At 40.1% G+C, this 13910-nt stretch overlaps 1 pseudogene; it reads right to left on the bottom strand.

The window, feature by feature from the left end:
• Window positions 1–12551, bottom strand: part of LOC108719247 — a 33307-nt pseudogene extending 20756 nt beyond the window's left edge.
• Window positions 12552–13910: the final 1359 nt, after the last annotated feature.

The raw sequence follows: 13910 nt of genomic DNA on the forward strand, positions 1-13910 counted from the left end.
GGATACCATCTGAAATCAGAGTATGAGGCCATTCAATTTCATTACACCTTAAAGGGGATCTCCATCCAAAAACAGCTATTTGCAAGTGAAAAAAAACAAAGTACAGGTATAAGATCCGTTACCCGTAAACCTGTTGTCCAGAAAGCTCCAAATTACTGAAAGGCCATCTCCAATGAACTCCTTGTACTTGATTCCAACTAAGATACAATTAATAGTTATTGGAGGCAAAACAATCTTATTGGGTTTATTTAATGCTTACATGATTTTTTTAGTAGACAAAGTTTGAAGATCCAAATTACGGAAATATCACTTATCTGGAAAACCCTGTATCTGTTTTGGCCTCCCATGCACAGAATATGAGTTGTGAACTTGGACAGGAGTCTTGGTATTCCTATCTTAAGTTAGATTTTAATGCCACTTATGCTGTTACTATACAATAATTATCTTACTCCACAAGAATCCACATCAGCACAAAAGGCAAGGATGCAGAACAAATATCCCACATATTCTTAGGCACAAACACAAACATCACAAAATATAAAAGTTAGGACATTTCTAAGTAATTTTATATAACAATTCTTCTTCTTCTAGAGACCCAAAAATATAAATAGCAATGAGAACTAGAATACACTAAATGCCCTTGCAAACACAACTCACTGTGGTTTATACATCATAAAACCACAGTTCTTTCTTGACAAAGTACAGATTTTGAAGAGTTCAATCTGGTATGTTTTTTCTAGGGATGCACCGAATCCAGGATTCGGTTCGGGATTCGGCCTTTTTCAGCAGGATTTGACGGAATCCTTCTTCCCGGCCGAACCGAATCCGAATTTGCATATGCAAATTAGGGCCAGTGAGGGAAATTGTGTGACTTTTTGTGACAAAACAAGGAGGTAAAAACGGTTTTCCCCTTCTCATCCCTAATTTGCATATGCAAATTAGGATTCGGTTTGGCATTCGGCCGAATCTTTTGCAAAGGATTCGGGGGGGTTCGGCTGAATCCAAAATAGTGGATTTGGTGCATCCCTAGTCTTTTCTTTCTAAACAAACAAGTGTCGATCCTTGCTAAACCTAGCGGTTTATGAAAATTTACACAAAATGTACAGTTTATTTATCTTATCTGCCTCATGCTCTAAAGATGGCTGTACATGGGTGACAACACTTGATTATGTGACCATAAAGGTGACCATACATAGCTGACAACGCATGATTATGTGAGCAACCAGCCCTTGGGCCATATAGATGGACATCTACAATGAGACATGCGGGGTATGGACTCCTTTCTATTGTTTCACTTATTTGGGCCAACAGCCTGAACAACCAGAACAGCAAGAAGTGAGCTGTAGTTCCTCTTCACTCCTCATCTGCCAGTGCTCCATACACCACCAGATATGGTCTGTAGACTATATTTAAACGTGTTAAATGGTTAAGGAGCACTCCTAATATTCCAACGAACATTTGCAATGACGGTGGTGCGACTCCAAAACGTATGGCCACCTTGTACCTAGATAGTTTGTAGAAAAGAGAGGGCCCAACACACATCAATGTAAAGATGTTATTATGCTTTATTGTGACATTCCAGAAAGACGACACATTTCGGGGAGAGGGGGGTTTTACACCTCACCTGACAATGGGTGACATGATGTAAACTTTGTGTCTTTCTGGAATGTCACAATAAAGGACAAAGCTGGCCATAGGTGCAAAGATACAATCGTTCAAATCCTCGAACGATCAGACTTCCCCATCTCCCGACCTGCCACTAACCATTCAGATCAAATAAAGTAGAAAAGAACAGATCAGCCGATGTTCTGCCCCTGACAGCAATTGTATGAAAGTTATGTCTGACCAAAGCTAGTGACAGTCTCCCACTGAAAATCGTACAATCGGCAATACATGCAGAGATATTATCGGCAGCCGACAGAAATCTTTTAACCTGTCCGATCGACCGATCTCCGCTGGACGAAAAATGCCGGGACTCTCCACACACGGTCTGAAAATCGTATTTGTACGATCGGATCTTTGCATCTATGGCCAGCTTAAAGGGGAAGGAAACCTAGTCGGCACAAAAACCCTCCCCCCCTCCCGTGTGTTGCCCATCCTCCCTCCTCCCCCCTGGCCTACCCGTCCCGCTGGGCAAATGCCCCTAACTTGTTACTTACCCTTCTGCGCAGGTCCAGTCCAGGGAGTTCACAGACAACATCTTCTTCCACGCAATCTTCTTCCTGCTTTGAACGGCGCATGCGCAGTAGGAGCATTTCGCCGGTACGATCTACTGAGCATGCGCCAAAAGTCACGAAGTACTTTTGGCGCATGCGCAGTAGATTGTACCGGCGAAATGCTCCTACTGCGCATGCGCCAAAACACCGTTCAAAGCAGGAAGAAGAACGCGTGGAAGAAGATGTCGTCTGTGAACTCCCTGGACTGGACCTGCGCAGAAGGGTAAGTAGGGGCAAGTTAGGGGTATTTGCCCAGTGGGACGGGTAGGCAAACAACAGCATAACGGAACACAGCGTATATAAAGGTAGTGCGGATAGAAGAGTACAGAGGACGGAGGGGTTGTTTTGTTGTCATAAATGACCAGTTTATGTACTTTTTTGTGTGAACAAATAAAGGAAGGCAAAAGCCCCCACTACCAATATGTAATAAAAACCCAGCAATTATCTGTTTAATCTGCTCCCTAGAACGTTTTGGAACAAACAAAACAATAGGTGGTTAAAATAACATAAAAAAACGATATTGGCTAACAATCGTCAGGCAAAATACAAATGAAAGCTAGAAAGGCACAGCATATATATTCTGTTAGATCAGTGAAAGCATACCTCCCAACATTTTGGAAGTAAAAAGAGGGACAAAAATATTTATTGACCACACCCCTTTCTGTGGCCACACCCCCTAATTACCATGTTCATTTTACAAAATTTGGCAGGTTATGAAAGTTTGAAAATATTTCTCCTTATCTAAACTGTTTTTTTGTATCTCAAAATTGTTACAAAGTATTTTATTTGCACCTGTTAACTTTGTTTCTTTTTCTGGCTGTTCAGTGCAGAGAAAATAGGGACTTTCCAGTACAAATAAGGGACTGCAGGTTGAGCTGTCAAAAGAGGGACTGTCCCTCCGAAAAAGGGACAGTTGGGAGGTATGGAAAGGTATTCATGGGCAATAAATTAGGATGTTACAGATAGATAGAGATCAATTGTAGAGATAAATGATACATTGAATTAGGGTGGGTTGTAAATAGTCCAGGAGTCTGGATTCAGTCAGGTCATATAGTGTGACATGAAACCTGAACCTAAATTTCGCACAAGGATGAGCCATCACACACATAAAATCAACATAGACTCCTTTTTATCCAAATAATCCAGATTTTTTAAAATGATTTCCTTTTTGCTCTGTAATAATAAAACAGTAGCTTGTACTTGATCCCAACTAAGATTTAATTAATCCTTATTGGAAGCAAAACCAGCCTATTGGGTTTATTATTACATGAATTTCTAGTAGACTTAAGGCATGAAGATCCAAATTACGGAAAGATCCATTATCCGGAAAACCCCAGGCCCTGAGCATTCTGCATAACAGGTCCCATACCTGTACTACTAATATTCAACCTTTGATAAATAATCCCCTAAAAATGTGAGATTTATTGAGTGTAAAAACCACAAAATCCTCTAGTACAAAAATTCATCAAGTAAAAGCTGTCAAGGTCCTATACAAGTCTGTGGGAGCTGGAGTTTCCAGAGTAGGTGACCCCCCAGAGCTGCTTCAGAAAGACAAAAGAAGGTGAGAAATTTAGAGTAACTGTAATTTAAGTAATTGAAAAAAGTCTTTATTTCTGATGACCTATCTGAAACAAACTGAACTAACTGTAACAGGAAGAAGTGTGGGAGCAAAAGACAGAACTCTGTCTGTTAATGTGACCTAACAAGTATGGTTAGTTTGTAGTGTTTGTGTGCACAGTGAATCATACGATCCCCGGGGATGGCCTTTATTTTTAAAAAATGGCAATTTTCTATTTATGATTACCCAATTGCATATACTACTAGAAAAGTATATTATTATGAAAATGGTTTATTTACATGAAGCGGGGTTTTACATATGAGCTGATTTATGCAATATCTTTATATACAGACCTACATTTTTGGGGGGGGTATAGTTTTCTTTAAGTGCTGTTCTTATATCTAGCAGGGAGCTGTTATCTGGCTACCTTCCCATTGTTCTGCTGATGGGCTGCTGGGGTGGGGAGGGGATGATATCACTGCAATTTGCAGTGCAGCAGTAGTGACTGAAGTTTATCAGAGCACAAGTCACATGACTGGGGGCACCTGGGAAACTGAGAATATGTCTAGCCTTGTGTCAGATTTCAAAATTAAATATAAGAAAAACTGTTTGCTCTTTTGTAAGACGGATTTCAGTTCAGAAGTCTGCTGGAGCAACACTATAATTTATGCATTTTGAAAAATATATGTTTTCCCATGATATTATCTCTTTAAAGAAAAATACACCCCTCCCCCAAACCCCAGCCCCTCTCATCTGCACGACTGTTACTGGCACATGTGTCTGTATCTTTGCACCTGTTATAAAAATGCACAGTGGATTACAGATTCTCAGTAATCAGTACTTTTTCCTCATTTGCTAAAAATTCATCCAACTCATGCTTGAAAAGGCCTATTGTTTCTGCAAATTAAGCTGCTGCTGGGAAAGAATTCCATCACATAACATTCTCTTTGTAAAAAATCTTTCCACACTTAAAGATTAACTGACTGGACACGGATTTCATATGCCTTCCTTGTATTGTCTGCAATCCACTTTTGTAACAACTGAGGTCTACCACAAAAAAAGTAATTTCACTTTTCAAATTCTTGTAGGTTCTCTGCCAGGTCAGCCTTTTTCCTTATATAAGATGGAGTGTAAATCAACCCAACCATCCGCCCCCCAAAAAAGAGACAAGCCATCTTGACCTAACAGCCATGCATGGTGTACTCAGTGCCAAGGCCAAGACATAATCCAGTCAAGGTTACAGTGGGGCTGATGGACAAGACTTCATTCATTTTTATACAATGTAGTTATTTTGAGGTTACAAACCATTAAAAAACACTAGCTTGTATTTGAATGGTTTGTAAATACATTATGAATAGAAACCAAGGCCCAGTTCCAGCCACAGCACTACTACAAATTGCAACACTGCGGTCGATTGACAATCTTGAAAGGAGTCTTTTGCTCACTGAGCAGGACCTAGCGGGGTCAGATAGTTTGGGGGGAACAGAACAGCAGCAGGATGTTGAGGCAGCTAGCTGGGTCTAAGGTGGGCAAAAGGAAAATGGAGGCTGATCCAGAGCTTATACATCACAACAACTTTGCCAGATTGTGTGAAGATGATGGGAGTATGAGCTCTGGATTGGCAATTCTAGATGGGGCTGATCTCTCTAATAGCCGGGAGACCAGTTTCTCTAGTAGTGGTGGGGAGGAGAGTAGAGTCAGGCCTAAGCAGATTGTGGTTGAAGGGTACTCAATTATTAGGAAATTGGATAGGGTAATTTGTCGTCTGGATCGCTACAACCGAACAGTTTGTTGTCTACCTGGTGCCAGGGTTCGGCATGTGGTTGATTGTATAGATAAATTATTGGGTGGGGCTGGGCATGACCCAGCTGTCTTAGTGCATATCGGTACTAATGACAAAATAAATGGTAGATGGAAGACCTTAAAGAGTGATTTCAGGGATCTAGGCTCTAAGTTCAAGGAAAGGTCTTCCAATGTCATCTTTTCTGAAATTTTGCCCGTGCCAAGTGCAAGTTTAGGAAAACAGCGGGAGTTTAGGGAGCTAAATGCATGGCTCAAATCTTGGTGTAGGAAGGAAGGTTTTGGATTCCTAGAGCACTGGGCTGATTTTTCCTTGGGGTACAACCTATACAGTCGTGACGGTTTGCACCTCAATGGAAGGGGGTCCACAGTGCTAGGGGAAAGAATGACTAAGAGGTTTGTGGAGAGTTTGAACTAGGCAAGGGGGGTGGGTGAGATAAAGAATTATAGGGAAGCTAGGGTAGATGGGGCAGTGGGATTAGTAAGGGGTCATGGGGGAGGAGTGAGGGGGGCATACAGTTTACCAGCTAAGGAGGTCCCTCTGTTACAAGGAAAACAGAATAATACTAACTTAACATATAATTCTCCACTAAGTAATGCAAATTTCAAAAGTAAAAGTAGTAACCTACACTGTATACTGGCAAATGCACTGAGTTTGTCAGGTAAAATGGGAGACCTAGAATTAATTGCATGCTCTAAAAATTATGATATAATTGGTATCACTGAGACCTGGTGGGATGAAACATGTGACTGGATTGTGAATTTAAATGGTTATACCCTTTTTAGGAGGGACAGAGTGATTAAAAAGGGTGGAGGAGTGTGTTTGTATGTTTGTATGTAAAGTTTGTATGTATAGCCATGCGCTAAAGAAATAACCATAGCTGGCACTGGTGAGGGTGTAGAATCCCTCTGAGTAGAGATTTTGACTGGGTTTTTGACATTGTTGTATGCTATAAACCACCTCGTATAAGTGTCGAGTATGAAGCCCAGCTTTTCTTTCAGATACAAGCGGCTTCACAGCTGGGTCAAGTTGTTGCTATGGGTGACTTCAATTATCCAGACATTGACTGGGGTAATGGGTTTGCTAAGACAGAAAAAGCTAGTAGGTTTGTAAATATGCTAAATGACAACTTTTTATTCCAGCTCGTTCAAGAACCTACTAGGAATAACTCTCGTTTGGACCTTGTAATAACTAATAATACTGAACTCATCTCTAACATTTGTGTGGGTGAGCATTTAGGGAATAGTGATCTTAACATGGTCTCCTTTGAGATTCTGTTGCAGAAGCAATTCTATAAGGCAGTAACTAAAACACTAAATTTCAGACGTGCAAACTTTGACAGTATAAGGGCATCTCTGCAACAAATTAAGTGGGAAATGCTTTTCACAGGGTTAAACACAGATCAAAAATGGGAAGTCTTTAAAATGCTGCTTAATAAATATACTTGTCAGTATATTCCACTTGTAAGCAAGGAACGTCATTGCAAAGCAAAACCTTTTTATTTCAATAGAAGCGTTGGTGTTGAGGTGGGTAAGAAAGGACGTGCTTTTAAGGCTTTCAAGTTAGCTGGTACAGCCGAAACATTTATAAGGTACAAGGAGGCCAATAAATCATGCAAAGAAGCTATAAGGCAAGCTAAAATTGATATAGAAAAGGATATTGCAGCAAGCAGTAAAAAAAATCCAAAATTATTTTTTAAATATGTTAATAGTAAAAAAATGAAGCAGGAAGGGGTGGGACCCTTACTATCAGAGGGGGGGGGGGTCAGCTGGTTGATGAAAACAAAATAAAAGCGCAGATTCTGAACTCATATTTTTCATCTGTCTACACAAATGAGGAACCAGTAAGTGAAGGTTTCCTTCTTAATAGTCCCAATTCTAGTAATACAACTAATGATGCATGGTTCACACATAATAAAGGTCCGGGCCAGATGGTATTCATCCCAGGGTACTTAGTGAGCTTAGCTCTGTGATTGCCAAACCTCTTTACTTAATTTTTCAGGATTCATTGAGATCTGGCATAGTGCCGAGAGACTGGCGAATTTCTAATGTGGTGCCTCTATTCAAAAAAGGATCCCGTTCTCAGCCTCAAAACTATAGGCCAGTTAGTCTGATGCCAGTGGTAGAAAAGCTTTTCGAAAGGGTTAATAAAGGATAAGATATGTGCCAGCATGGTTTTATGCGTAATAGATCTTGCCAGACTAACTTAATTTTTTTTTATGAGAAGGTAAGTAGAGACTTTGATTCTATGATGGCAGTGGATGTGATTTACTGATTTAAAGCATTTGATACAGTGCCACACAAAAGGTTACTGGTTAAATTAAGGAATGTTGGCCTGGAACATAGTATTTGTACCTGGATAGAGAACTGGCTAAAAGATAGACTACAAAGAATGGTGGTAAATGGAACATTTTCTAATTGGACCAGTGTTGTTCGTGGAGTACCGCAGGGCGCTGTATTAGGTCCTTTGCTTTTCAACTTGTTTATTAAAGGAATTGTTCAGTGTAAAAATAAAAACTGGGTAAATAGATAGGCTGTGCAAAATAAAAAATTTTAATATAGTTAGTTAGGCAAAAATGTAATGTATAAAGGCTGGAGTGATTTGATGTATAACTTGTCAGTCATAACACTACTTCCTGCTTTTCAGCTCTCTTGATTTACACTGACTGGTTACCCTGGTTACCAGGCAGCAACCAATTAGAGACTTGAGGCGGGCCACATGGGTCATATCTGTTACTTTTGAATCTGAGCTGAATGCTGAGAAACAATTGCAAACTCACTGAACAGAAATGTACCATGTGGCCCCCCTTCAAGTCGCTGACTAACTCAGAGTTATAGAGCTGAAAAGCAGGAAGTTGGATTCTGGCTGTTTTATTAGACATCTGTCCACTCCAGCCTTTATACATTACATTTTTGGCTAACTAACTATATTAGAAACATTTTTTATTTTGCCCAGCCTATCTATTTACCCAGTTTTTATTTTCACACTGAACTATTCCTTTAATGACCTGGAGGTGGGCATAGAAAGTACTGTTTCTATTTTTGCAGATGATACTAAATTGTGCAGAACTATAGGTTCCATGCAGGATGCTGCCACTTTGCAGAGTAATTTGTTTAAGTTGGAAAACTGGGCAGCCAACTGGAAAATGAGATTCAATGTTGATAAATGCAAGGTTATGCACTTTGGCAAAAATAATATAAATGCAAGTTATACACTAAAGGGCAGTGTGTTGGGAGTTTCCTTAAATGAGAAGGATCTAGGGGTTTGTGTAGATAACAAGTTGTCTAGTTCTGGGCAGTGTCATTCTGTGGCTACTAAAGCAAATAAAGTTCTGTCTTGCATAAAAAAGGGCATTAACTCAAGGGATGAAAACATAATTATGCCTCTTTATATGTCCCTGGTAAGGCCTCATCTGGAGTATGCAGTGCAGTTTTGGACTCAAGTCCTTAAGAGGGATATAAATGAGCTGGAGAGAGTGCAGAGACGTGCAACTAAATTGGTTAGAGGGATGGAAGACTTAAATTATGAGGGTAGACTGTCAAGGTTGGGGTTGTTTTCTCTGGAAAAAAGGCTCTTGCGAGGGGACATGATTACACTTTACAAGTACATTAGAGGACATTATAGACAAATAGCAGGGGACCTTTTTACCCATAAAATGGATCACCGTACCAGAGGCCACCCCTTTAGACTAGAAGAAAAGAACTCTCATTTGAAGCAACGTAGAGGGTTCTTCACAGTCAGGACACTGAGGTTGTGGAATGCACTACCGGGTGATGTTGTGATGGCTGATTCAGTTAATGCCTTTAAGAATGGCTTGGATGATTTTTTGGACAGACATAATATCAAAGGCTATTGTGATACTAACGAAGAAATACGATGTGATTAATGGCGGAGCTCTGCCCTTGCACGCCAGCTCCTGCTGAACTGCTGCTCTCGCGATGAATCGGCTCCTTCCAGCCGGCTTCTACTCACACACTCTCTGTCATCGCTGTATAGCGCTGTTCAAAGCATTATCGGAGTCTGGCTTGTTAGTATCAAATAAATGGCTTTATTGAGCGCTTTAACATAGCTGAGGAGGGGGATTCACATCTGAATCCCCCTCCTCAGCTATGTTAAAGCGCTCAATAAAGCCATTTATTTGATACTAACAAGCCAGACTCCGATAATGCTTTGAACAGCGCTATACAGCGATGACAGAGAGTATTGTGATACTAAGCTCTATAGTTAGTATAGGTATGGGTATATAGACTTTAATTAAAAGTAGGGAGGGGTGTGTGTATGGAGGCTGGGTTTTCATTTGGAGGTGTTGAACTTGATGGACTTTGTCTTTTTTCAACACAATTTAACTATGTAACTATGTAACTAAATCCAAGGTCCAGTTCCAGCAACAGCACTATCTCCAGGGCTTTGTATGTTCTCCCTGTACTTGTGTTGGTACCTTTCGGGTACCAGTTTCCTCACACACTGCAAAACATACAGGCAGGTTAATTGTGTGTTTGAATGCAATAGGGACCTTAGATTGTAAACTTTAATTGGGTCAGAGACAGGTAATAATGATTTATAGTGTTTATAAATTGCTGCACATTATGTCAGTGCTATTTATATAATGAATAATAATAATATTCACCCAAGTACTGTGGGATAATAAAACATTATCATTGTTATGTCAAGTGCATTTGGTGAAATAATATGTTTGTGAATAGTAGAAGCTTTCAGCATTTACAGTCTGCAAAGTAAAGGCACACTTTGTGATTATATTAATTAGAAAATAAATACCGGCATGCCTCTTTCTAAAGAGAGGTATACATCTTGCCCTAGTAAGCATTGCTATCTACATCTGTTGTTTACCAGTGCCCGGACCTTACTGATATTAAGCATAGGTCTATAGGTCATGCTTAAAGAATTCTTGAGCAATCAATCTGCATTTTGCAAAGACAGTTCCTAGATAGTATTGACCAGTGTCCTTGAACCTGGGATGACAGTGAGCAGCCTCTAGGCTGTATACCATGACCTGTGGTTTTTAGGACTTGAGATCTAATATGCATTCCAAATTATATAGCTGCATTTTAAGTGCATCAATAAATCAGTGTGTCATTGTTAGCTAAATTACTATGAGGAATCTGAATGGTGTTAGCAGTAAAAACATCTTTAACCAAACTAATGTAGTGTTTTGTTTCGAATGCTGATATATGAAAATAAAGGCTTGTTCCTACAAAACAAGCATCAAATGTATTGGGCAAATTCAGTATTAAAGCTCTGAATATGAATAAAGGACTTTTTTTTCTCACGGAAGAACAGATCCAAAACATATGCTAATTGCATGCTTTGGTGACTGCATGTCTTTGTAACACTATAATTATCACTGGGGAAAGTGCTGTTTAATTCCTCTGTCTTTGCAGCTGCCTGAGCAGAAGTCCTGAGAAAGTACACAGATGTTCAGTTATCTAACCTTTTCCTTACAGATAAATGAGTAAATAGTACAGTAGAACCCCCATTTTACGTTTTTCAGGGGACCAGGAAAAAATTATGTAAAATCCGGGAAAATATAAAATTAGGGAAATGTTTTAAAGTAACTTTTTCTTCAAGTACAGGAGTCTGTTTTACTTTGAGATACAATATTTACTGTGTTAATAACATGTATTAAGCATTGCAGTGTTAATGTTACACTATGGGGGCATGTGCAAGGCTTCTATGTCCGTCACATACACAACCTAAAGCAATAAGTGATTGGTGCAGGAATGTATAAGGGTCAGCCAAATTGGAATTGACCATTTACAGGCAGACCCATGGCAAAATATACATCTGGTTAGTATGTTAGACCTCTTTATTTCACAAATAATAACATTCACAGGGGCAAATTTACTTACCTGCGAAAATTCGCCAGCGCTGGCTTTACGCACATCACAACAGTTTGCCAGGCGTAAATTCGCCTGGACAACGCTAATTCACGAAAATCCAAAGTTGCGCAAGGGGTACCGAACGCTTGCCAAGTTGCGCTACCGAAAATACAATCAGCAGTTTGAAGTTACGCTAGCGTTGGCTAATTTGCATACGGTGTGCAGTTAAAGTACAATGGCCGTATATGCTGCAGCAAATACATTACACTACACAAAGCCAGGGAACCTTAATAAAATTCTAAAGAGTTGTTATATTGCCCTACACATGTGCCCACAGTATAGTTTATGTGCCGTATGTTATCAAATGTAGGGGGGAAGGAGGGTACCCCAAAACATTGTTTCGATCTTTTTCAGCCTATAACCCTGTAAAAAGGAAAAGACTCCAACGTTTTTTGTCTACAAAATTTCAAGTAATTCCTATCTACTCCATTACACTTTGCCTGGTCTGAGGTGGCGAAGGCAAGTTTGGCGATAGAGGTTATCACTTATGGAATTTGCGTAGTAATGCTCTTTCACCAGAGTGAAAATTCGCCTGGCGTTAGAGTTGCGCCAGAGTCTATCTCCTTCGCTAGCGTAATTACGCCAGCGACCGTTAGTACATCTTTTAATTTAAAATACTTTTAATTATAATTTCAAATCATTTTAATTATATAGTGAATAAAGTAAAATATAAGTATATTATAATCACTAAGAGCCATTTCTAAGGATATAATTTAAAAGATGTAATTTAAAAGATATTAATGGCTTTTGTGTATTATAAGGATATAATCTACAGTCTGGTCATTTCCCAATGGGACCAGACTGTAAATTATACCCTTATAAACGGCGCGTTCTGACGCCAGAAAGCGCCGTTTATAAACTTAAAGGGACAGCACTCGCAGCTGCTGCCATCGCCTCTACCCGACCTTCCCACCACTATAGCTTTCGGCTCTGCATTTGCTTACCTCCCACAACGCGCTCCACCCCCTCCCTTCGGCTTCTCTTTCCTTCATAGCAGATCTCACTCCAGTAAAACATTATCTGCAGCTGCCTCACTAGCGTTTCTCTTCTCCATTTTCGCTCCCCCTCGCATCAACTATCTGAAGTCTCACTCCCCCTCCCTTACCCTTCCAAAGTCTCGCTCCACCTCCCGTCCACTCTCTGAAGACTCGCTCCCCCTCCTTCCCTTGCCTTCACCCGTCTGTGATGCAGTGAAAAAAATGTCACACAGTGGGGGAGCTAGCCTTCAGAGTGGATGGGAGGCGGAGCGAGACTTAGATAATGTAAGGGAGGGTGAGAGAGACTCCAGGTAGTGTATACGAAGGGGAGGAGACTTTGGTAATGCAGGGGGGGGGCTCAAAAATAGAGAGGAATCCTGTGAAGAAAAATGGAAAGAACTACATCCCAGCTGCAACACACATGTGACATGACCATAGCAAGAAGAAATAAAGGTACCCAGCTAAATATACTAAAGTATGGCATAATTTAAAAAGCAAAGAACTCGTCAGAAAGTACAAACTGAACCCAGAAATTGTAGATTATAATGAATAATGTACCCCCACTGAAAATTTATAAAGATATTAATGGTCACCTCGGAGTTATGTGACCTGTATAAAAGCACTCGGCCTGCGGCCTCGTGCTTTTATATGGTCACATAACTCCTCGTTAACATAATATCTTTATAAATTACAGTAGGGGGTACATTATCCACTATATAATTTACAGGATATTCATGGCTCTTGTGTATTATAAAGCACTTATTTGTGTTGGTTTATTACCTCCTCTCTTGCAGCAGGGAAATGGAAAAGCTAGGTAGTCTAATGCTTTTCTCCACAATTGTGATTGGTTTTGTACAGATGTTGGCCTAAAAACAGAAAATGGGTGCATTTTCTGGCCAAAATCTTTCTGTGTGCGGTCTGACAAGTGGATGGAATGGAATTAGGTGCTGGCAAATGCAAAATCTCTTCTGCATACCACTTACTTGATTCACTAGGGTGCATTCACTTCCTGGGCTGCTCCCAAGCCAAATCCTATCCAGTGACTATGTATGGAAGAAGCACACCTATTCACCAGCAGTTGCTTTTTAATCCATTTATTGCAGCAAAAACAGCATAAGCTTTCAGGTTGTGCCTCCTTCCTCAAGTGCACCTGAGGACTTTTTTGGATGATCAAAACCCTCAAATTTTATCCAGCGCAGATCACTGTCAAGAAACAACTTCAGGGACATCTGCCATTGACTTCTACATGACCTTGACAGGTTTAAGATGGCATATTTTCGGATTTTTAGCAGCTTTGGGGTATGACAAATCTCTAAAAATATGAGATTTTGTTTTTTACCATGAAAATTCAAGTTTTCCCCTTAAAAACCTCGAGCAGAAAAATAAATGGGCTCCTCAATGTACAATGTTGCCAGTGTTTCAGAAAATGTTCAATCGTTTGTTTAATCTCAATAAACCATA

The sequence above is a fragment of the Xenopus laevis genome, chromosome 6L (genome assembly GCF_017654675.1).
Source record: "Xenopus laevis strain J_2021 chromosome 6L, Xenopus_laevis_v10.1, whole genome shotgun sequence".
NCBI lineage: Eukaryota > Metazoa > Chordata > Amphibia > Anura > Pipidae > Xenopus > Xenopus laevis.